General features: G+C 39.0%; 1 long non-coding RNA gene and 1 pseudogene across 1 annotated transcript; one reads left to right on the top strand and one right to left on the bottom strand.

Annotated features, from left to right (window-relative positions):
* Positions 1–19,430: 19,430 nt before the first annotated feature.
* LOC133874319 (uncharacterized) lies at positions 19,431–20,621 on the top strand. Its single transcript, XR_009901240.1, has 2 exons — positions 19,431–20,078; positions 20,312–20,621. It is a non-coding gene; the product is annotated as an uncharacterized LOC133874319 (long non-coding RNA).
* A 308-nt stretch (positions 20,622–20,929) lies between these two features.
* LOC133873255 (cytochrome P450 98A2-like) lies at positions 20,930–21,668 on the bottom strand (annotated as a pseudogene).
* Positions 21,669–22,043: the final 375 nt, after the last annotated feature.

The following is a 22,043-nucleotide window of genomic DNA, read 5'->3' as shown; positions in this document are numbered from 1 at the left end:
GAGCACCACAACACTAAACGCATCAGCTTTAATTTCAGAGCTTGCAGGTACAAATATTTAATAGATTTGGATTCAATAAGTAAACAATCTAGAATCAAAACCCCAAACTTATCATTTAATCACTACAAAGAATCAAACCACCTATTCATCCAAACAAAATATTCCATAGACTTTAAACACCAACAAGATCGAGTTTTAGCCAACATAGGATTTTTCATCCACCAATATAAAACTCCAAAACCAATCCTCTTAACACATAGATAACAATGGCAAATCACAATCTTCAAAAAGAATCAATTTACTTGACACACAATGCAAAGCTCCAACCCGCAACCAACACCAAACTAACCAAGATATGACCAACATCGACAAGAGTTGCAATATCTATCTAAATTCCAATGATTTTCTATACAAAAGAAAAAGAAAAATAATAAAAATATAATATTAAATGACACACAAAAGAAGATAGTTGCTCAATTGAGGTCGTCACAAAGATCTTCACCGAGTGAATGCACATCATCCTGATTGGGTGTTCTGGCGCGCGCTTCTGCAAAAGTAAGTTCTGGAAAATTTCGATCGATTGACTTCGGACAAAATTCGATCGATCAAATTTAAGTTCGATCGATCGAGTTCTTTAGAACTTCCGAATTTTTCAAGCAACTCCACATGAATTTTGCCATTCCTCACTTATTGACCTACAAAACATAAAAACACAAAAACTAACCAAAGCATCAGAAAATAACAAGGCTAAAGGTCTAACTAATATAAATCAAGGGGTCTAAATACACAATATTTGGCACTCATCACTCATCAATAAGTAGGACCCAACACCACTTCTCTTCTGATTGGAGGACCCGTCTACACATGCAACCCATGTTTCTTCAGCCGGGAGCTTGGTATCTTCCGGGAAACCGTTGAATTCCCCCTAAAAGTGGCCAAAGCTTGTCCTTTAATCGTTGTCCTGGGGAGGAATTCTATATCGAATACTCCAATTTCTATTGCCCAATTTACCAGCCTTCCGAAAGTGTCTGGCCTTTGGAGTATCTTCTTCAGCGGATGTTCAGTAAGAACCCAGATTGAGTGCTCTTGAAAGTATGGTCTTAATCTTCTTGCCGACACTATGAGTGCCAATGCCAATTTCTCGACTCTAGGATATCGTCCTTCTGCTCCTTGGAGAGCTTTGCTTGTAAAATAAATCGGTCTCAGAGTCCCCCCATCTTCTCTTAGTAAAACCGAACTCACTGCAGATGGTAATACGGCCAGATAAAGATAGAGTGGTTCCCCATCTTCTAGCTTGCTAAGTAGCAGTGGGTTCCTGAGGTATAGCTTTAACTAGTTGAAAGCTTCCTCACATTCCTCACTCCACACAAAGGTTTTACGCAGGATTCTAAAGAACGGGAGGCACTCGTTCGTCAACCAGGAAATAAATTTGTTCAAGGCGACAATCCTGCCAGTGAGCTGCTGCAATTGCTTCATATTCCCGGGGGACCGCATATCTAGCACCCACTAAACCTTTTTCAGGTTGGCCTCAATGCCTCTCTGGGATACGAAAAAACCCAGGAATTTTCTCGAAGATACCCCAAAAGCGTATTTTGCGGGATTAAGTTTCATTCCATAGCTTCATGCATTTGGAATGGATTGCACCCGAAAAAATGCATCCATGAAGCTGAGGAGCTCGTGCCCTGAAGTTGAATCTACCAGCAGGTCATTCTGTGGGAGCGAAAAGCTATCCAGCCAACACTTTGATCTGGCTCTACCCAAACTTTTCTGGTTCAGGACATGCTTTGTTGAGATTGGGGAAGTCTACGCACATTCTCCACTTGCCGTTGGACTTTTTTACCATCACAATGTTGGCTAGCCAATCCGGATAATACATTTCCCGGATAAATCCGGCTTGTAGAAGCTTTGTGACTTCCTTCGCAGTTGCTTGGTTTCTTTCCCGGGCATAGCTTCTCCTTTTTTGTTTAACCGGTTGGTAGCTGGGATCCACATTCAACCTATGAATCATCACTGCCGGGTCTATTCCGGGCATATCCTCGTGGCTCCAAGCTAAAACGTCAGCATTGTTTCAGAGAAAAGCCACAAGTTCACCTTTTACCTTCTCATTCAATTGTGTTCCTATCCTCACGATCCTTCCTAAACTATCAAGGGGGACGACTTCTAGTTTGTCGACCAGCTCCCCATACTATAATTGCTATTTATCCAAGCGACACCCTGCTCCTTGGTCCACCTTTCCCGGGGTTTCCTTCAGGGTTACGTTATAGCAATTTTGGGCCGTCCACTAATCGCCCCTGACTTCGTTGACTCCATCTTCGGTGGGGAACTTCATTTTAAGGTGAGGTGTCGAAGTTATGGCTCCAAGCTGGTTAAGAACCGCTCTTTCGATAATGGTGTTGTGTGCCGAGGGACGGTCTACCTGTAAGAATTTTACCATTATAGTTGCCTGGTTGGAACCGACCTGGCTGTTAGAGGTAGCTCAATCGATCCTACCGACTACACTTATTCTCTAGCGAACCCCATCAATAGAAAGTTGATTGACGTGATCCTATCCCGTTAATTTTTAATTTTTCAAATGCCGGCCAATACAATAAATCCATTGAGCTTCCTGTATCCACCAAAATTCGGTGGACATTATGATTAGCTATTGTCAGTGTCACCACCAGGGCATCACTGTGAGGCCAGATGATTCCTTTATAATCTTAGTCTGAGAAACCTATCTGTTAGTATTTTATGTTGGCTACATTCTGGATGACAAAAATACTTTATGTAATGGTTGCATTTTAACAGGATGATATGTTTTTATTCAGAGTCTTCATGTAATATGGACAGTGTTCTTTTCAAGTCATGATCACAAGTTTATAGAAGATGTCCATGAAGATTCCATGCAGTTTTCAAGTCAGAACAGCCAGTTCCTGCGCAACTGTCCGGACGGGCCTTTGAAGGCGTCCGGACGCCCCTCAGTGTCTAGACGCTTCAGCATTGAAGACGTCCGGACGTCAGGGCAACACCGTCCGGACGCTAGGTCAAGCTTCTCTAATTTCTACACGGAGTTGGATTTTAGTTGACACTATTTGGGAAGTTTCTGCAAGACGTCTGGACGACGTGGCAAGACATTCGGACCCTGTCCAGCATTCCAAAATATTCCAGGTTTCCTTTACAAGCGCGGAAAGGAGTTACAGCGAAGACCGTCTGGAGGCTCGACCAAGCCAGAGTCCGATTCTTAGAAGAATTAGGTTTTCTTTAAGCCTATATATAGAGGGCTCTAGGCTTGTTAATTGTAAGAATTTAGTACAGAATTCTATAGTGCTTAGAGAGGGTGTTTAGGGCGAATTGAAGATTCGCTAGCTCTCAAGCCGTTGCCGGTGTGTGCTCAACAGTTCGTGTGAAGTCTATCTTAGGGGTCGGCCCTAAGGTAAAGGAATCCATCAAAGACTCCTTCAAGTAGGAGACTTGGTTGGGAAGCGTTCACGATAGGCTTCGTGTTATAGTTAAAGGTATGACTACTGCAATGAGCTTTGTGAGTACGAGTGCTTTGTAACTTGCTTTGTCTTTGGATAGTGGAATTCCTAGGTTTGGCTGCCCCGGAGTCATTTTTCTCTTCACAGAGTTTCCACTTCGTCAACAAATATCTTGTCTCTTTAATTTTCCACATTTAAGATATTTTGTTGCACACGAACACACACTTGGTTATTTAGAAGTCAATATTTATTGTCACTATTGTAAGGGACCGCTTTCTCCAGATTTTCAGAGGCCATTCTATGTTGTATATTTATGGGACCTTTGCTTGTCGGGCATAGGCCTTCCTTGATATGTGGGAGTCGCCTCCTCTCGTAAATCCTCCAGTGATAGTCCGAATTTCGGCGACTACCTCCTGATTCTTTGGTTCATACAGACATTGGCTTCGGCTCCTTGATCGTCGATTTTCTCTTTCCCGTTCCCTGAATCCCGGGCGACCCTCTTCCTGGCCCCTATCATGGTGTCGGGGGTGCTCTTGGGGATGGTTTTCCCAGGGCCATGTATTCTTCGGCTGGAATTCTCGAGCTACAAATTGTTGGGGATCTCGTGGCTGTTCTCCAGATCATACGCTTGTATACTGGGCCTTCTGTTCCCCCACAAAACGAACCAACTCTCCATTTGTGATGAACTTTTCCATTAGCATTCTCAGGGTTATACACCCTTCAGTAGTATGACCAGCTGTCGCATGGTATTCGCAGTATTTATCCTGGTTATGAGGGGGGAGTTCCCATTATTTTCGGAGGCTGACGGAACTCGGGATCATTTTTTATTACAGCAAGAACCTCGGCTGCTCTGGCATTAATGGGGGTGAAGTTACAATCTGCGAACTTCCTGACCAGTTTTGGTTCCGGTACACCAGTTTTCTTCAATTCCTTTTTCCTCTCCGGGGTTGATTCTTGAGGCCTCCGTGCGTTGACCATAGCTTTAAGGGTTTCTCTTGGTTGATAAATTTGTCCACTATATTCATCAATCCTTGTAGGGTATCTGGTTGCTTTCTGGCCAACTTCTTCATCAATGGTTCCTATGGGGACAGCCTTTGATAGAGGGCTGCATAAATCATATCGTCAGTTGGTTCTTCTACGACCATCTTTTATAGGTTAAAGCGAGCCAAAAAATCTTGAAGGTTTCTCCACTCCTTTGCTATAATTTAAGTAAATACCCCAAGGGCTTCCTGCGTGTCCGGCCTATCATGAACTACCTCAAGAACTCCCTTACCAACTCTTCAAATGAGTCGATCGATCCTGAAGGGAGCCTTCAGAACCAATCCGGAGCATTTCCCGTTAGAGTTAATGGGAAGGCCCGGCAAGCAACCGCATTCATGGTACCTTGAAGGCCAAGATGGACTTAAAAGTTCTCCAGATGTTCGACGGGATCTCCAGTTCCCGCATAGCTCTGAATCTGCGGGACTTTAAACTTTTTGGGCAGGCGACATTCGATTACTCGTTGTGTGTACGGGGTATTGGGTCCAGCCAAGAGTCTATCCACGGCAGCAGATTTTCCCTTGTCCTTGAATTCTTTGTGATTGATCTCTGCTTGAAACTGTCCGGGGGCTTGGAGCAGCAATTCAGCATTTTGTTGCATCAGGAAAGCTATTTGGGCCTCCAGTGCTGCCATCTAGTTGCGTCATGCGTCATTTTGGGGCGCGACATGATAAGGTGGATCGTTTGACCGCCTAAAAGTGGATTAGGTTGAGGCGGATCGTTCTGATTGTTCAGAGGTGGGTTTGTCTGGGCCATTGGGTCCGACACTTGCCTTCTCTGCCCGGCGATTTGCCGTTGGAGTGAGTGGCCACGGTCATTCCGAATACTTTTATAAGAACAAAGAAACTCGTTCCCACAGACGGCGCCAAATTGTTGGTACATTTTTCGGGGTGGTGACATGTTAGCTCCTGATTGGGCCCAATCTATAATCTGATTTCTTGCAAAATAGCAAAGACATGCCGGGGGTTTTTCAGTGTAGCCTCCTCCGAAGATTAAGTTAGATTTAGAGTCTTTTTCTGAGAGTATTCCCCTTCTTTTTTCATAAATGATTATGAACTGTATTTATAGACTCCTTTGCTTGGGTATGTTCCTTCATCCCTAAGGAACGCTTCTCTCGTCGTCATCATTGTATTGTACCCGTGCGAGCCTTTTTGCTATCACTTCTCTGTTTATGCCTAGAGTCCCATTTGTGACAGGGCTACCTGTTACTGAGGCCATATAGGGGCGGCACCTTTCCTGCGTTGCTACTGTCCTTTCATTCTTTGTAGGCACCAATATTTTCTCTGACAAGAGGTCATCACATCATTCTCCCTTTTAAGCTCCCCTATGCTCGTGCCCTTTCTAGAGAGTTCGAATGGCCCTTTAATCATACTATGGGTTGGGCCTTTTGTTTTCTATCCGGGTCTAGGCCTTCTAATTCGAGGCCCGTGAGCTTGTACTTCCCTAAGAAGGGCCGGCCCAATGCTTTCTTGAAATGGGCTTGTACTATCGGGAATATTCCCAACATAGTCGAACTTGAACCACGAGGGCACAATTTGTCAAAATCACTGCCTATAGTGTCTACTAAGTAATTCACAAAGTTATTATGGATGAAACCAAAACAGAATACATAATTTTGGATGAAACCAAAACACAAAGCTATTCTGGCAGCAGCAATTTAACATATTTCACTACCCAAACCCAAATTTGTCTATAAAAATCAAGAAAAAGATACATATATTGGCAAATTAGAAAATAGACTTTCAACAAAGTTGGACCATGTTCACAAACTAACTATTTAGTCCATAAAATAGACTTTCAACAAAATATATTCCACAAATTACATCAAACACATGTTAAAATATTTAGCCATCTCATATGGTAATGACAGTACGTTTTTCAATGATTTCCATTTGACGTGAACGAAAATATGTTTTTTTTCGTTGGAGACATGTTACTTGTATCCATACTCATAATTTTCCTGTCCTCTCTCGATTGCTTAATCTCAAGTATTTTTTTACTAACAAGGATGGGTATTTAGGAGTCCCGGGTAGATGCCGTCTCGGGACTCACATGATGAATCGGTGGTCTGTTATATGCACCTAGTCTAGTCTTGGATATTCCGAAATCGCGCCATGTCCTTGAAAATCCGGTCGGAATGAACATTAATCCTGGATTTGTCTCCGTGAATCTCGCCTTGAGATTATTAATGGAAGTATCCCGGTTTGGAAGGTGGGCAATTCCAGGCTAGGATTTGATTCTGGCGGCGCTCCTAGGTCAAGGGAGAAAAAAGAGACAAAACCCTAAAGCATTGAAGGTATTGATCCCTCAACATATAAATGACCCAAGAGCTTAGGCAAGAGAAGGAGATCACATTTGTTACACTTGCCCATACTATACACTCAGATTGATTTAAGCATCGGTGGACAAGAGCATCAGAAAGGAGCAAGCTGTTCCTGGCTATATATGAAGTTGTACCAACAATATATATAAACAATTAATTTAAAGGAACAATCTAAATATAATACTTAATTGGAAATTTGATTATTATTTAATAATAAAATTGAAAATAAATCAGTACATAAATTTGACTACATGCCTAAAACCATTCAATGATGGGAAATTCAAAAAAAAAAAAAAAAAAAAAGAGGTAAATTTTTCACTCTTTCTTTTTACCGTACACCATTCAATGAGGTATCTTTTTTATTTATTTATTTATTTATTTTTGTTTAAATTTTCCTCTTATTTTGGTTTGTATAGAATATGGTTTCCAAAGTTTGTTCTTGCAAAAATAGCGTGATTCCTGCTTAGGAGTGGATAAATCATCTAAAATTACTTGATTTGTTATCTATCTCGTGGTTTCATAAGTTTCTATTATGAATTGCGCAATTCCGAATTTACTCAAATAAAGCAACCTTGATATTAGATCTTTGATACAAAATTCAGCCAAATCCATTATATCTTGGTTATTTGTCTTGCTCATCAATTTGCTTAGTAAAAAATATGTAAATAATAACCTTGGAAAATTCATAAATAGAGTCCTTTTCTTTTTGGGCTATCTTTATGTACATTTGTGATTGATATATTGTGCAGAATACCATCCTTGAGTTTACCAGGGTTTTGAAAGCCAAAGAACAGGTGGTTGCTGGTAAGTTATACCATCTTACTCTGGAAGCGATTGATACTGGTAAGAAGAAAATATACGAAGCTAAAGTCTGGGTGAAGCCATGGATGAACTTCAAGCAGTTGCAAGAATTTAAGTATGCCCCTGATGTCCCTTCCTTTACCCCATCAGACCTGAGTACTAAACCTGGTAATTGACTACTTCAATCTGTTCCTAAATTTCTCTGTCACGCTTACTGAGTGTTTTTGTAATACCCCAGATTTTAAGACAGGACGCCTTAAATAGAATTTAAGACTTGAGTTGATCAATCGCTCGATCGACTTGTCAATTGATAATCGCTCGATCGACTTTAAAATCGCTCGATCGACATTATTCTGATAATTGTATCTTTATGTGCCATTTGTTCCAAAACCTAAATATTTGGTAAATTAATTGGAATAATAACATTCCTAATATTATTATATTTTGTTATAATATTATTGACATATAATATTATTTTAGCCTAATATTATTTAGTATAATAATATTATTAGTTTAATGATGTTATTCAAAAATTAACATTATTTATGAAATGAACTGGACTCAAAACGGATTTAAAATTACACCCTAGTGAGTCATTAATGAAAAAGATTTTATATAAAGATATTCATGATTATTAATGATTTGTTTTTATTTAAAAGGGTAACTCTAGTTAATTTAACTAGATAAAAGTTAACCATAGGTTAACTAGATATTTTTAAGGTTAACTAAAGTTAGTCTAACTAAGGTAAATTAACCATGAGTTAAATCCGATATTTTACTTTTAACTCGTGTTAATTTAACTGAGGTAAAAATTAACCATAGTTTACTACCTCTATAAATTAAACCCACTTCTCTTTCAACAAAATTTGCACCACTCAATTCACTAAGCTTTCCTTCTTTCCTCTCTTTATTTCTTCTTCCTTTCTCCTTCTTCTCTTTACTCATTCCTTGTCTTCTCCATCCGAGTCTCCGAAGAAGAGATGATCGTTGGGGAGAAGGGAGGATCAGGGAAAGAGATGAAAGGCAGAGAATAGAGCCAAAAAAAGGAAAGACCTGATCCTTTTTATTGTTCTTCTTTCTTTCCCCTTCTTTCTTCTTCTTTTCTGTTCTTCTTTCTTCTCTTTTTGTTCTGTTCTTTTCTGAAGCCGACTAAGGCAGAGAGATCAAAGAAGAGAGGGAAAGATCGTGAGAGAGGGAGAAGCCGAGAGAGAGAGAGAGAGAGAGAGAGAGAGAGAGAGAGAGACCGGAGCCGAGAGTGAAATCCGGTGGAGACCCGTCAAACCCGAAAGAAGCCCGACCCACCGATGAGACCCAGGGGCGCGATTCCGGCCGGTCCCAGTGACGATTTCCAACCAATTTCTGATGGGTCAACTCCGGTGGAACGTGGGACACGATTTCCGGCGGTTCTGGCCGAAATTCCGGCGACTCCCAGTAGCGATTCCAGGCGGTTCTGTCCAGAAATCCGGCGACTTCCAGGGGCAATTTTCCGGTGAAATTTCCGGTGGAATTAGAAGCTTTTCCAGTGAATTTCTCTAGCCTTAAAATCCTGATGATTTCTTGTAATTTCTATTTGATTTATTGGGTTTTCTGTTGTGTATTTGGATTAACTCGATTGTGTGTATTTTGGGTAGAACCCGTGTGTGTGTTTGGTGTTTTTCCCTGTTTTGGTTGATTTCCAGAATGCCCAGCAAGGATCCCTTAGTGTGGATTCAATTGATTGATTAAGGGTGTGAGTGTTGATTATTTTAGTTGGTTTTGAGAATGGAATTCATGGAAGTTGTGGTTATGGGTGATTTGGCAGATTTGGGTTCCTTGTACCCTTCCATGATCAACCATGTTTTATGAAGTTGTATGATTAATTATTGGTATTTCTGTTAGAAGTTTATATACTAAAAATATATGTTGGTACTTTGGGGTGTTGACAGTTTTACGGTGCTCTAACCGAATGGGTGGCTGTTCTTGAAGTCTTGATGTGTGTATACCTTTGCTATTAACCGAGTTCTTGTGGATCCTCTATATGGATATGTTTGGTGTATACCGTTCATGTGTTTAATTGTGGAGATTATGAGTTGTGAATTAGGAGTTAGCTAAGTTGAGTTGTGGCCCTTGTGAGTATCATATTTATGGTGGTTTGATGATTTTTAGCCAATTGCGTTAGATGAGGTTGGACCAATTTCTATATGCGTAGGTTTTAGCTATTAGGTGTTGTTTTGTTGCTATTATGCTTTGATATTGGGAAGTTTCGACAGTGTTGATGATTCGGCCAAAATGAATGCATGTTACACAATTGGGAGTGATTTGGTTAGGTCTAGAATCGGGTATTTTGGTAATTGTCTTATTAAAATATATTATGTTAAGTGGTTTTCGTAACTAAAATGATTAAGTGTACCTAAGCGTATAATCACAAGTAATGATGTTAACATTTTGTGTGTATATATATATATATATATATTTATTGCAGAGAATAAACTATTATGAGAACTGCACCAAAAGGCTGTAAGTATCTCTATACTTACTGAGGACAAAGCTGGTTGACTTTCCTATAATATTATGTTTACTGTTTTATTTACTTGTTAGCGCATGTGATTTTGCATATTTTATTATTTTAATAACTTGTCTAATAACAAGCTGTTGGATCAAGATCCACGTGGGTATGCGAGGCTTCACATGAGTTCCAAGGTTCTCAGTGAATGAGGAGATACCTGAAAAGAATAATAAATACAAAAACTGGTGTACCAAGGTCACCAGGAAAACCAAGGTTTCCAGGAGCCAAGGCTCCCAAAGATTATAATTAAAAGTTAAGTGAGGAAACCAAGGTTTCAAATAACACGCTAACCGTGCCAAGGCCAACAGAGTAGTGGAAAAAGGGAAATACCTAAAACTCTACATTTAAAACTATCACATTATTGCTTTATGGTTATGTTTATATTCAATATATGACTGTGATTAGCTACCATGGTTCATATATTGCGCATAGACGTGATTATAAAGTTATTGCATTATGTTGCATATATTAAATAAACCAGCACTCATATTATTATTGGAAACAGTGGACTCATTTAGTGTTTTGTGTTTTGTTTCTATATATATATGTATACTGGTGCAGGTCTATAGACAAGGAATAAAGCTCAAGAGGTTTTAAAGCTAAGGACGCATAGTTGCATTTGTTTATAAGTTTTCTATGTTTATAATGTTTTATGTTGACAAGATTGCTAATAATTTCCATGTATTTTCTTGTGTCACTGTTGACACATGTTTACATGTATTTGTCTGAACATTTTCTTTATGATCATCTAGAAGTAATTCAGTTAGAAGCTCTGTCGTGTTATTTATTCCAAACCAGTTGGATACCTTTTTTATTCCGCTGCCAAATCCTAACTCTGAAAAGGTTGTAGTAATGTCACGTGGAAATTCGAAAATTTTCACTTACGCCTTTTTGCAAAAGGCGGGGCGTTACAGTTTTTCCTTCCCCCATTGTAAGTTGTGGTTATATGCGAAGTATCTATAATTGACACAGTTATGAGTGCATGACATAGGTATTGGTATCTGTAAAATTGCTTTGCTTAAGTCTATAGTATAGGGTGTTTCGGAATTACCAGTTTATACTGTAGAATGTAGCAGTCTTATGTTGTAACTAACTGTTGGAGAAATAATTAGCACCAAAGACATGTGGGCCTAAGGTAGTATCGGGGGCCGAGCCCATCGGGTTGACCCAGCCAGACCAGACCTAAGTACAAGACCATTCGTTATCTCCAAAAAGACGGATATTCAGAATATATCAAAATAGGCTTCTATCCCATCAAATATGGGATAAGGTACCTAATAGAATGACATTAGCTAAAGAGAGTGTCATGTCCAATTTGGACTCTACTACCCAATTTGAATTCTATGAAGATAAGATTAAAGACTATATGATCTAGGACTCAGACTCCTAATTAGATTATGCTCCAAGCACTCTAGTAGTTTTATAACTGCGCACTGTGAGTCTATAAATAAGACTAATGCGTCAGGTATTTGGAACAAGCAGATTCTTTGAGCTTTTGAGATTACAAATATTCTGCAGAAAATTAGTTTGAACTGACTTAGGCATCGGAGTGGGGGTCCGGTCGGCACCCCTATAGTCCGACGAGTCGTTTATTATTTTGCAGATACCAAGGAGAGCGAAGATTAAGGAAGGCAACGAATTACAAGGCAACACGTCACCGTACCGAAAACTGTACCAACAGTTTGGCGCCGTCTGTGGGAACGATATTCGTTTCTCATAAAAAAAATCCGCAACGGTGACTACGCGATCAGATCACGAGGAATGACGATTCTCGTCTTCAAAAATCACGGCTCAAATTGGCTGGATTTTTCTTTCTTGAAGATCCTCAATATGCGTCCACTAACACAAAATCAAAGTTCTTTATGGATGTGGGAGTCAGATCTAAAACTATGAAATTCGAGAGTTTTTGGATGTTTCATGTACTATCGCTCTGATCGTCCCCTTGGACTCTTCAAACGACGCAGTCAAAGCATCCATATTCTGTCTTCATCGGAAAATTGAGATAAGTTCATTATGCAATTACTCAGCAACTCCTTTGTTTAATTGATATTCAAGAGATGTCAGATCCAATCTCAAGAATAATAAAAATATTCTGATTAGGCATGTCTATCTCTTTATTGTGATTCACAACAACCAATTATGTCAAAAATAAAAAAGGGCACATTACTGCTTAGCTTTAGCAGTTTAGTATATGCAGGTGCTTTGCTATTTCCTTTTTTGCAAAGATAAAAACAAAAGGTAGTAGCAAGGCATTAGAAAACTTCCTTTCAATTCCTGTTTTCTAAAATCAAATAAAGTGATATGGAATTGAAGACCATGTCATGGTCCCATGTCAAAAGCAAAAAAGAAAGTTGACCAAGTCTTGGTGCTATTCTACTTATTTTCTCATATTCATGGTTATTAATTGTTAAACCCTGTCATAACATGACCAAAAGCCTTAAAATGAAAGATTGCATTTAATGTTTTTGAATAGAGATCTCACCAAAGTGATTTGAGTCAGAAAATTCTGAGAAAATATCTGCTTGTGAGAAAATATCTGTGAGCAAAACATGAGACGACCTCTCCATGCCCATGATTTGTTAAGCTTCCTGTGCAAGTCGATCTTCTATGGCTACAGGAGTCAAGAGCCCATTGAGGAATTTTTGCTGGCAACCGACTAAGGAGCTAGAAAAAGGAGACGAGAAGAAATAAGAGAGAAGACAGAAAAGTAGTTGCAGAAGAGTGGGCTAGCTTCTAGTATAGAAAATTGAGAAGAAAGGCAGTGACGTGATTGAGAGAGAGAAAATATATATATATATATATATATAAATAAATAAAGAGAAGGATTTGAATTCTGGAAGGAGATGGATATTATGAAGACGTGCTGTGTTTTATTGCAAGCTTGGTTTCAAGAACGCCAACGACCGAAGTTCGCTATCTAGACCTACACATACACAGAGTCAAAGAAGAGAATGACACTGAGACCGAGTCATTAGGTTTAAGGATCGGCTTATCTGTGTAACCCCCCCAAAAAAAAGAAGAAAAAGAAGAAGAAGAAGAAGAAGAAGAAGAAAGAAAGGGTATACTTCAATGGTGTTTTACCGATGAGAAAAGTTAGATCCGAGGTGTTCTACCGAGGAGAAAAGTTAGATCCGAGGTGTTCTACCGAGGCAAAAAGTTAGATCCGAGGTGTTTTACCGAGGAGAAAAGTTAGATCCGAGGTGTTCTACCGAGGAGAAAAGTCAGATCCGAGGTGTTTTACTGAGGCGAAAAGTTAGATCCGAGGTGATATACCGAGGGGAAAGTTAGATCCGAGGTGTTCTACCGAGGAGAAAAGTTAGATCCGAGATATTTTACCGAGGCGAAAAGTTAGATCCAAGGTGTTTTACCGAGGGAGAAAGTTAGATCCGAGGTGTTCTACACAAGTGAAAAGTTAGATCCGAGGTGTTTTACCAAGGAGAAAAGATAGATCCGAGGGTGTTCTAACCAAGTGAAAAGATAGATCCGAGGGTGTTCTACCAAGGTGAAAAGATAGACCCAAGAGTGTCATACCGAGAAGAAAGTATAATCCGAGAAGTTTGATTCGAGGGTGTTCTACCGAGGCGAAAAGTATGTACCGAGATGACACATACCGAGAGTATTATTCCGAGGGTACTATCCCGAGGAGACTATGCCCGAGCTCCTAGTTCCAAATGGCACACTTTGAGGACCCCTCTAGATTTGTCATCCTCCTAAGTGCACAGTCACGTGCCGAGGGACAAATCCGAGCCGAGGGTCCAGTTTGAGGAACTCTCCCAAAGAGCACCATATCAAGCGGTGTGCAGGATAAGGAGCTCCAAGTAAGACGGTCCATCTTCATTGAATTCACCAGATAAGTTCATACTCTTCTTTTACAACTATGATTTATGTTAAAGTGAGGATAAATGTCGGTTTTTATTTTATCAACCAAGAAAAAAATATATATATGTATGCATGCACTTGTACGCTTTGCCGAAATATATATATATATATATATATATATATATATATATATATATATATATATATATATATATATATATATATATATATATATATATATATATATATATATATATATATATATATATATATATATATATATATATATATATATATATATTTTGATAAAATAGACTCATGTGTTGAGGCCTCACTCCTGCCGTGAGTGAAAGGATCACAAAATCATCCCGACGGATGAAAAGGATATATAGTGCTACTGTGCATTCTGCTATTTTGTTTTAGTATATGCAGTGCTTTGTTAACCCTTTTCGCAAAAAAGATATGGGGAGACAACCCCTACAACAAATTATACAAGGAAAGTCTCTCGGTCAGTCCAACACCGAGAGCCAGGGAGACAACCCTGCAGAGAAAACAAGGAAAGTCTCTCGGTCAGTCCAACACCGAGAGCCAGGGAGACAACCCTGCAGAGAAAACAAGGAAAGTCTCTCGATTAGTCCAACACCGAGAGCCAAGGAGACAACCCTGCAGAGAAAACAAGAAAAGTCTCTTGGTTAGTCCAACACCGAGAGCCAAGGAGACAACCTTGCAGAGAAAACAAGGAAAGTCTCTCAGTTAGTCCAACACCGAGAGCCAGGGAGACAACCCTGCAGAAAAAATAAGGAAAGTCTCTCGGTTAGTCCAACACCGAGAGCCAGGGAGACAACCCTGCAGAAAAAACAAGGAAAGTCTCTCGGTTAGTCCAACACCGAGAGCCAAGGAGACAATCCTGCAGAAAAAACAAGGAAAGTCTCTCAGTTAGTCCAACACCGAGAGCAAGGAAGAACAGACAGTCCCCAGGTATTGATTGATCTCTGCTAAGAATAAAGCAGCAGTCCAAGAAAGAATGGAAGCACTTCTTTATCAAATTTCTCCAAAGATGATCAAGCTACATCAGTTTCCATCTGACTCCTCCCCTCGAACGACTCGAAAGAGTTATGGTGGGGATGCTCAAGAAAGAAATCCGCCCGAATCCTTTCCTCGAACAACCCGAAAGGGTCATGGAAAGGATACAAAGGGTTGAAAACCCTCGGTTGGGGGTTTCCGAAGGATGAGGACTAGGATCCGCCCGATTCCTTTCCTCGAACAACCCGCAAGGGTCATGGAAAGGATACAAAGGGTTGAAACCCCTCGGTTGGGGGTTTCTGAAGGACAAGGCTAAGGATATCCAGAAAAGAATCTGCTCGGATCCTTTCCTCGGACAACCCGAAAGGGTCATGGAAAGGGCACAGAGGGTTGAAACCTCCTGGTTGGAGGTTTCCGAAGGATAAGATTATGGATATCCCGATTATAATCCGCCCGAATCCTTTCCTCGAACAACCCGAAAGGGTCATGGAAAGGATTCAATGGGAAAAAACCCCTTGGTTGGGGGTTTCCGAAGGGATAAGATTAAGAATTGGCCTGGGTCCTTTCCTCGAACGACCCGAAAGGGTTATGGAAAGGATACCAAGGCGAGATTGGAGATCTTCAGGAAGATAAAGCTTCAGAAAGATAAAGCTTCAGAAATGTAAAGCTTCAGTATGACAGAGCTTCAGGAAAGATTCAGAATGATAAAGCTTCAGGAAGATAAAGTTGCTGCAAAGGAAGGTAAAGCTCAGCGACCTGACTACCCACCTCGAAAAGGTAAAGCTTCAGTATGACAGAGCCTCAGGAAAGATTCAGAAAGGTAAAGCTTCAGAATGATAAAGTTTCAGGAAAGATCCAAGAAGATAAAGATTCAGGAAGACAGATCTCTATGAAGATAAGGCTTCAGGAAAGTAAACAGGAAGGAAAAGCTTCTAGAAGATAAAGCTTCAGGATGACAGAACTTCAGGAAAGATTCAAAAAGATAAAGAGGATGTAAAGCTTCAGGAAGGTATGAGGATAAAACCTCTTTAAAAAATCATCAAGTAAGACTCAACACTTTGATGCAAATAGTTTTTTTATTCTCCTCTGTAAAATTTTTCAACAAACCGATTGTTTGTTCAAAATTTTTTGGGGTAGCTTAAATTTCAAAAAATTAGACCAGTTCTTCCCTCGAAAAAAAAAAAAAAAAAAAAAAAACTGACACAAACCGATTGTTTGTTCAAGTTTTGGGGGTAACTTTAGTATAAAAAGTAAGATTTATAAGAAACCGAGATATGTCTCGGAAGAAGTTTTTGAGTGAGATACTTTAAACTTTTTTCCAGGTAAAGAAGTTCAATTCAGTTTGAAAAATAATGATATTCTACGGCTAATAAGATAAGGAAAGTGAAAGTCAAAATGTCCAAGACTTCCATTCATTAACATTGAAATTTTGTTCATTACAAAAAAATTTTTTTACATAAAAAGAAAAGATACATTTGAAAAGGAAAGTTCAAGTATTTACAGGCTGAAGCCCCGAGACTCACTCCGAACTCCAAGATCTCTTTTACAACATCGTCCAGGATACCAAGAGGACTTGACTATCCACCTCGAACGACTTAGCCTGCGGTCGCGGACTAAAGTTATGGGGCGTAGCTCGACAAATTTAAAGCTTCTACAAAGGGAAAATCACCGAAGCTACACCAAGCTCTCAGATTAAGATCTCTCAGGAGCAGCTCGGACAAAGATACGGGGAGACAACCCCTATAACAAACCATACGGGGATATCACCTCTACAAAAAATAACCAAGTAAGTTCATCGCTTCTAAAAGATTTTTTCCTATCATCCTCGGTCATAACTTACGCAAACTGATTGTTTGTTCAAGTTAATGAGGATAACTCAAAAAAGATTTTTCCCTCCTAGTCCCGGAGGTTGAAACAAAAAGATTTTTCCCTCTTAGTCTTAGAGGTTGAACAAAAGATTTTTCCCTCCTCGGCTCAGGAGGTTGAACAAAATATTTTTTTTTTCCCTCCTAGTCCCGGAGGTCGAAACAAAAAGATTTTTGAAACAAAAGATTTTTCTTACCCTCCTCGGTGTTAACTTACGCAAACCGATTGTTTGTTCAAGTTATTAGAGGATAAGCGAGAATTGATTTGTTATGGAAAGTTTTTCCATAACAAAGAATTCAAACATTACAAAGTTCAAAAATAAAGATATTCATAGGTGAGACCAAGCTAGATGGTGTTCAGATTAGAAGATTCAGTACGCCAAGCACAAAACCTCGGGCCAGCAGAAGCCCCTAGTCGTTATAAGTCTCGGACAACCAAACCCTCAGCGCTAGTCTGGGCCTCCGAAGCCCCCAAGAGAGATTTTTGTGGAAGCGGTCTACGAAGCGCTACGGATGAAGAAGCTTCGGGTATGTTAAGCCTTTTCTTCAACGGTTTACCATTTTTTGTCAGACAGAACCTTGATCTCAGGAAAGTTGTACTCAAAGTGTTCTCTCAAAGTGGCATTTCACCACAATCTTGGTGAAATCAACTACATCAGTCAGATCCATCTCCTACCGAGAGTAGGAAATCATTTTTACAACTTTGGCCCGACCGACAATATTATGTAGAGGCATTTATGAAGAAGATATCTATGAGAAGTTGCTATTAGTACTATGATAGATCACAAGTTGGATCCACTCAACCCGATCCAAGGAGGAGATAAACATTTAGCAACTACTTTAGGGAAATCAGGTATCAATTATCCCTGGTAGAATTGGGATAGGACTTATGGTCCAATCAGATAAGAAGAATGATCAGATCAGAAGTGTAAAAAGATATCAGATTAGAAGTCTAATAAAAGATCAGAGTCCAATTAAAACTCTGACATCAATTCTAGATCTCGATTAGAACTCTGACAGCAGTTCTAGATTGACAAGGAGCAGGAATTCTAATCCTTCCAGAGATTCGAGGCATTATTCGTCATAATTACTTTGAAAGAGGCGGCAATTGTCAAATACAGATTATGGAAGATCCAGATTCAGAAATTGAGGTACTTAATTCTCTTACATTCTAAATTCAAATAAGAGAATTAGGGGGGTAACTATTGGAGAAATAATTAGCACCAAAGACATGTGGGCCTAAGGTAGTATCGGGGGCCAAGCCCATCGGGTTGGCCCGGCCAGACCAGACCTAAGTACAAGACCACTCGTTATCTCCAAAAAAGACGGATATTCAGAATATATCAAAATAGGCTTCTATCCCATCAAATATGGGATAAGGTACCTAATAGAATGACATTAGCTAAAGAGAGTGTCATGTCCAATTTGGACTCTACTACTCAATTTGAATTCTATGAAGATAAGATTAAAGACTATATGATCTAGGATTTAGACTCCTAATTAGATTATGCTCCAAGCACTCCAGTAGTTTTATAACTGCGAACTGTGAGTCTATAAATAAGACTACTGCGTCAGGTATTTGGAACAAGCAGATTCTCTGAGATTTTGAGATTACAAATATTCTGCAGAAAATTAGTTTGAACTGACTTAGGCATCGGAGTGGGGGTTCGGTCGGCACCCCTATAGTCCGACGAGCCGTTTATTATTTTGCAGATACCAAGGAGAGCGAAGACTAAGGAAGGCAACGAATCACAAGGCAACACGTCACCGTACCGAAAACTGTAGCAACACTAACCTTCAAATTTTCAAAAGTTGTCACTTGTCAGTTGGCACCCCACAGTAACAAAGAATTGTCAGATCCTCGCCCCAACGTCCACCTACCTAAAGCTTCAATCCACATATCTTCCTCTACTTTTCCATTTTCCTCACAGTTGTTTAGCATCTCAGATTCTCAAGCAATTAATTATTTAACAAAAGGAGGTTTTTTTCCGTACTTATTTTAAGCATAAATCAATATCAAATTCTTACAAACATATTTAAATATGTTACAACAAAAATTTAACTTACCCTTTAAATTATAATCCAATTTTCAATCCTCTTTTAAACTTTAAAAAATTACAATTGTTCGTTTAGCCCTTTTCTTTAAGATATTTTGTTAAATTCGATCAAATCATTAACAAAATAACAATAATATCTTTGCATCAAATAATATTTTTTTTAAAAAAAGACAGTGGATAGAACCACGGCCATAGGTGTCCCATAGCTAGGGCAAATATTTTTTTAAAAATTTAATATAAGTGTAAGGGATAAGACAGTACCATTAAAAATAAGACTTGCGGTGTTTAATCAAGGTAATTTTATAATTTTACAAATTTTACAGTCGTATAAAAAATGTTTTATCTATCAACTGTTTGATTTAATCCTAAATTCTAACTATATGGATGACATTACAAGTTTTTAAAAGATAGCAACTCGTTTTTGAAAGTTATTAATGGGGTGGCATTTTTTCTTCCCTCTTTTATGTATCTTCTTATTCTTGTTCTTAATCTTAGTATATTTATTAAATAGGTTTAGTGAAGGGATTCAGTTTGATTAAGTTTTATTAAGTTCCTTGTACCCCTCTCCTTGAGGCCAATTACATTATAAAAAAAAGTTCCTTCTTAATTCAGTTTTGACGCTATGCTATTGGCTTTTTGTTGGTTATTTGTATCTCTGCGGCATACCAGTTCCATATCAGTTGTGGTCAAACCATATATATTTTACTCTTTTTAAAAAAAAAAGTTATTTGGGCTATTTACTCTGTTACAAAGATATTGTAAGAAGTGTGTTGGCTTGATTTGCTTTACAAAAGCTTCTCTACTTCATATTCCATGCTTGTTTAACTAAACATAAGATCAAGTTGATCCTTAATCCTACAAACATCTGTATCCAAGATCTTATACTGCCATTGGTTTTGCCTTGACTCCTCCAAATACAGCATCTGGAGCCAATTTTCTTCAATATTTTCTGAAGTTGTACTCTGAGTAGTGTTTAACTTGGACCTCTACATAAATCAATCAGATGGCCATGAGCCAGGATAGCAGGCAGTCCCAACTCATGATCCTGGGGTTCAAGATGCAGCAAATCATGCTGTTAAGTCCATCCAGCAGAGGTCCAACTCGTTGTACCCCTATGAGCTTCTAGAGATCCTTCTAGCTAAGGCCAAGGTTGCCATTCTGTATTAGTCTATATCTAATCTTGATTTCTTCCAATATACAGATGGGGTCGAGTTCCTCCCGTCCCTGTCGTTCTTTTCATTCCTCACTCTATATGGAGTCCTATTTTAAAATTTCTGAACTCTAATTTTTGACTGAAGGAATTTGCGTTGGTTAAATTTAGGTCTTTTAAGATCTGGGATCCAAATTTAGTACTGAAGGAATTTGCTTTTGTGTAAATGTAGGTCATTAAAGATTATGCCAAATTCGATTTGCTCCTGAAGCTGAGAAGGGGAATTAAAGAAGAGAAGTTCAGGGTTGAAGTCAATATGAATATTGAAGGAAAGTTCTTTCTGGGTCAGTTTGAACAAGATCACTCCTGAATTCAGCATCCATCTTATGTGTTAAATAAAATGTGGAATTATGATGCTATAAAATGCTTTGGGAACTTAGCCTATGATGTGTATATGTGTGAAATGTAGTCCTTTCTGACTTTTTTTGTTTTTGTTTTTGGAGGACCTTTCTGACCTTTTAATCTACATAGATATGGTTTTATAGGTTGGCTTGTTTGATACGCTGTGAATATGCTTTTTGATTACACGTATTTGGTATTTTATATATGCGACTTCCAGTGGTCTTTTCTTCAAGTTTGGGTTTGTAAGTATATATTAAATTTCATTTATCTGATGAACAAGAGTGAAAATACCCCCAAAAAAGCCTAGAATGTTCGACTAGACGAGGATATTGGAAAATTGATACTTTCTAAAGTTTGTGCAATTAATTGTAAAATTGATAAAAAATTAAGAGTTATAAGTGAAGTTTTCTCAAAAAAAAAAAAAAAAAAAAAAAAAAGTTAAAAATAAAACAACACCCAAACAATTTTATTACAAGTTCGTAATGAAAAAAAAGCCGAGGATACAAAAATGGAAAAAACAACAAAATTAAACATTACATGTCCACTTCCACACTTTTGTACAAGTGTGAGGGCAACCTTGGATTGGCCACGGCTTGTAATGGGGTTCGCATGTAAGTGACCATTCTAGGATTTTCTGACATGTCAATCTCTTCCGTCTTGACCCCTTTAGGTGGTGCCCAAACAAAATGGTGCAATAGGTGACCAAGTATGGACGTGACCAAATTGATAGAAAGTTGGGCACTAGGGCACATCCGCCGCCCCGCACCAAAGGGCAGTAGTCAAAAATCATGGCCCTTCATGTCAACGTCCTCCTTAAGGAACCGCTCAGGGCGGAACTCGAGCAGGTTCTTCCACACTGCCAGATCGCGTGCTATGGCCCATTCATTGACATGAACACTTGTTCCCTTAGGAATATCATAGCCCCCAATCTTGACATTTGCATTGGCTCGGTGGGGGAGCATCAATGGGGTTGGAGGGTGCAACCTTAGCGCTTCTTTGACTACACATTGTAGGTAGTGGAGGGAACTAAAATCGGCTTCTGTCATGACTCGTTCGAATTCGATAACACGGTCTAACTCCTCTTGAGCCTTGTGTTGCACCCTTGGGTTTTTAATTAGCTCAGCCATAGCCCCTTCTACTAAGATTGCGGTAGTGTCCGTGCCTGCAGTGATCATGTCCTGCACAATTCATGGGATACAATGTTCATTGGCCTACACACTCCTTCAAGCTGAAATTAAGAAAAGTTTACCTAACTGTTTTCAAGCATTTCACTTTTTCTGTTCATTTTTTTTTTTTTTTTTTCTTGAGAAATTTCACTTACAACTCAAAATTATCAGCGATTTTGAGATTATAATTTGGAATTTTTAATTTTTGCAAGGTGGGTATCCCAAAAATTTTCCTGTTTAAATTTCACTGATCTTTTTTTTTTTTTTTTGTTAAAATGCCAAAAATATCTTCTTTTATTTATTTATTTATTTATTTATTTTTATTTAAAAAAGTAATTCACCCACATGGTTGTGGGTCACTAGACCCACGCCTAGTACGAACTACATATGTAGTAG

Source organism: Alnus glutinosa, chromosome 7, assembly GCF_958979055.1.
Source record: "Alnus glutinosa chromosome 7, dhAlnGlut1.1, whole genome shotgun sequence".
Classification (NCBI taxonomy): domain Eukaryota; kingdom Viridiplantae; phylum Streptophyta; class Magnoliopsida; order Fagales; family Betulaceae; genus Alnus; species Alnus glutinosa.
The sequence above is the reverse complement of the archived record's forward strand: the minus strand, read 5'-3'. Positions and strand labels throughout refer to the sequence as shown.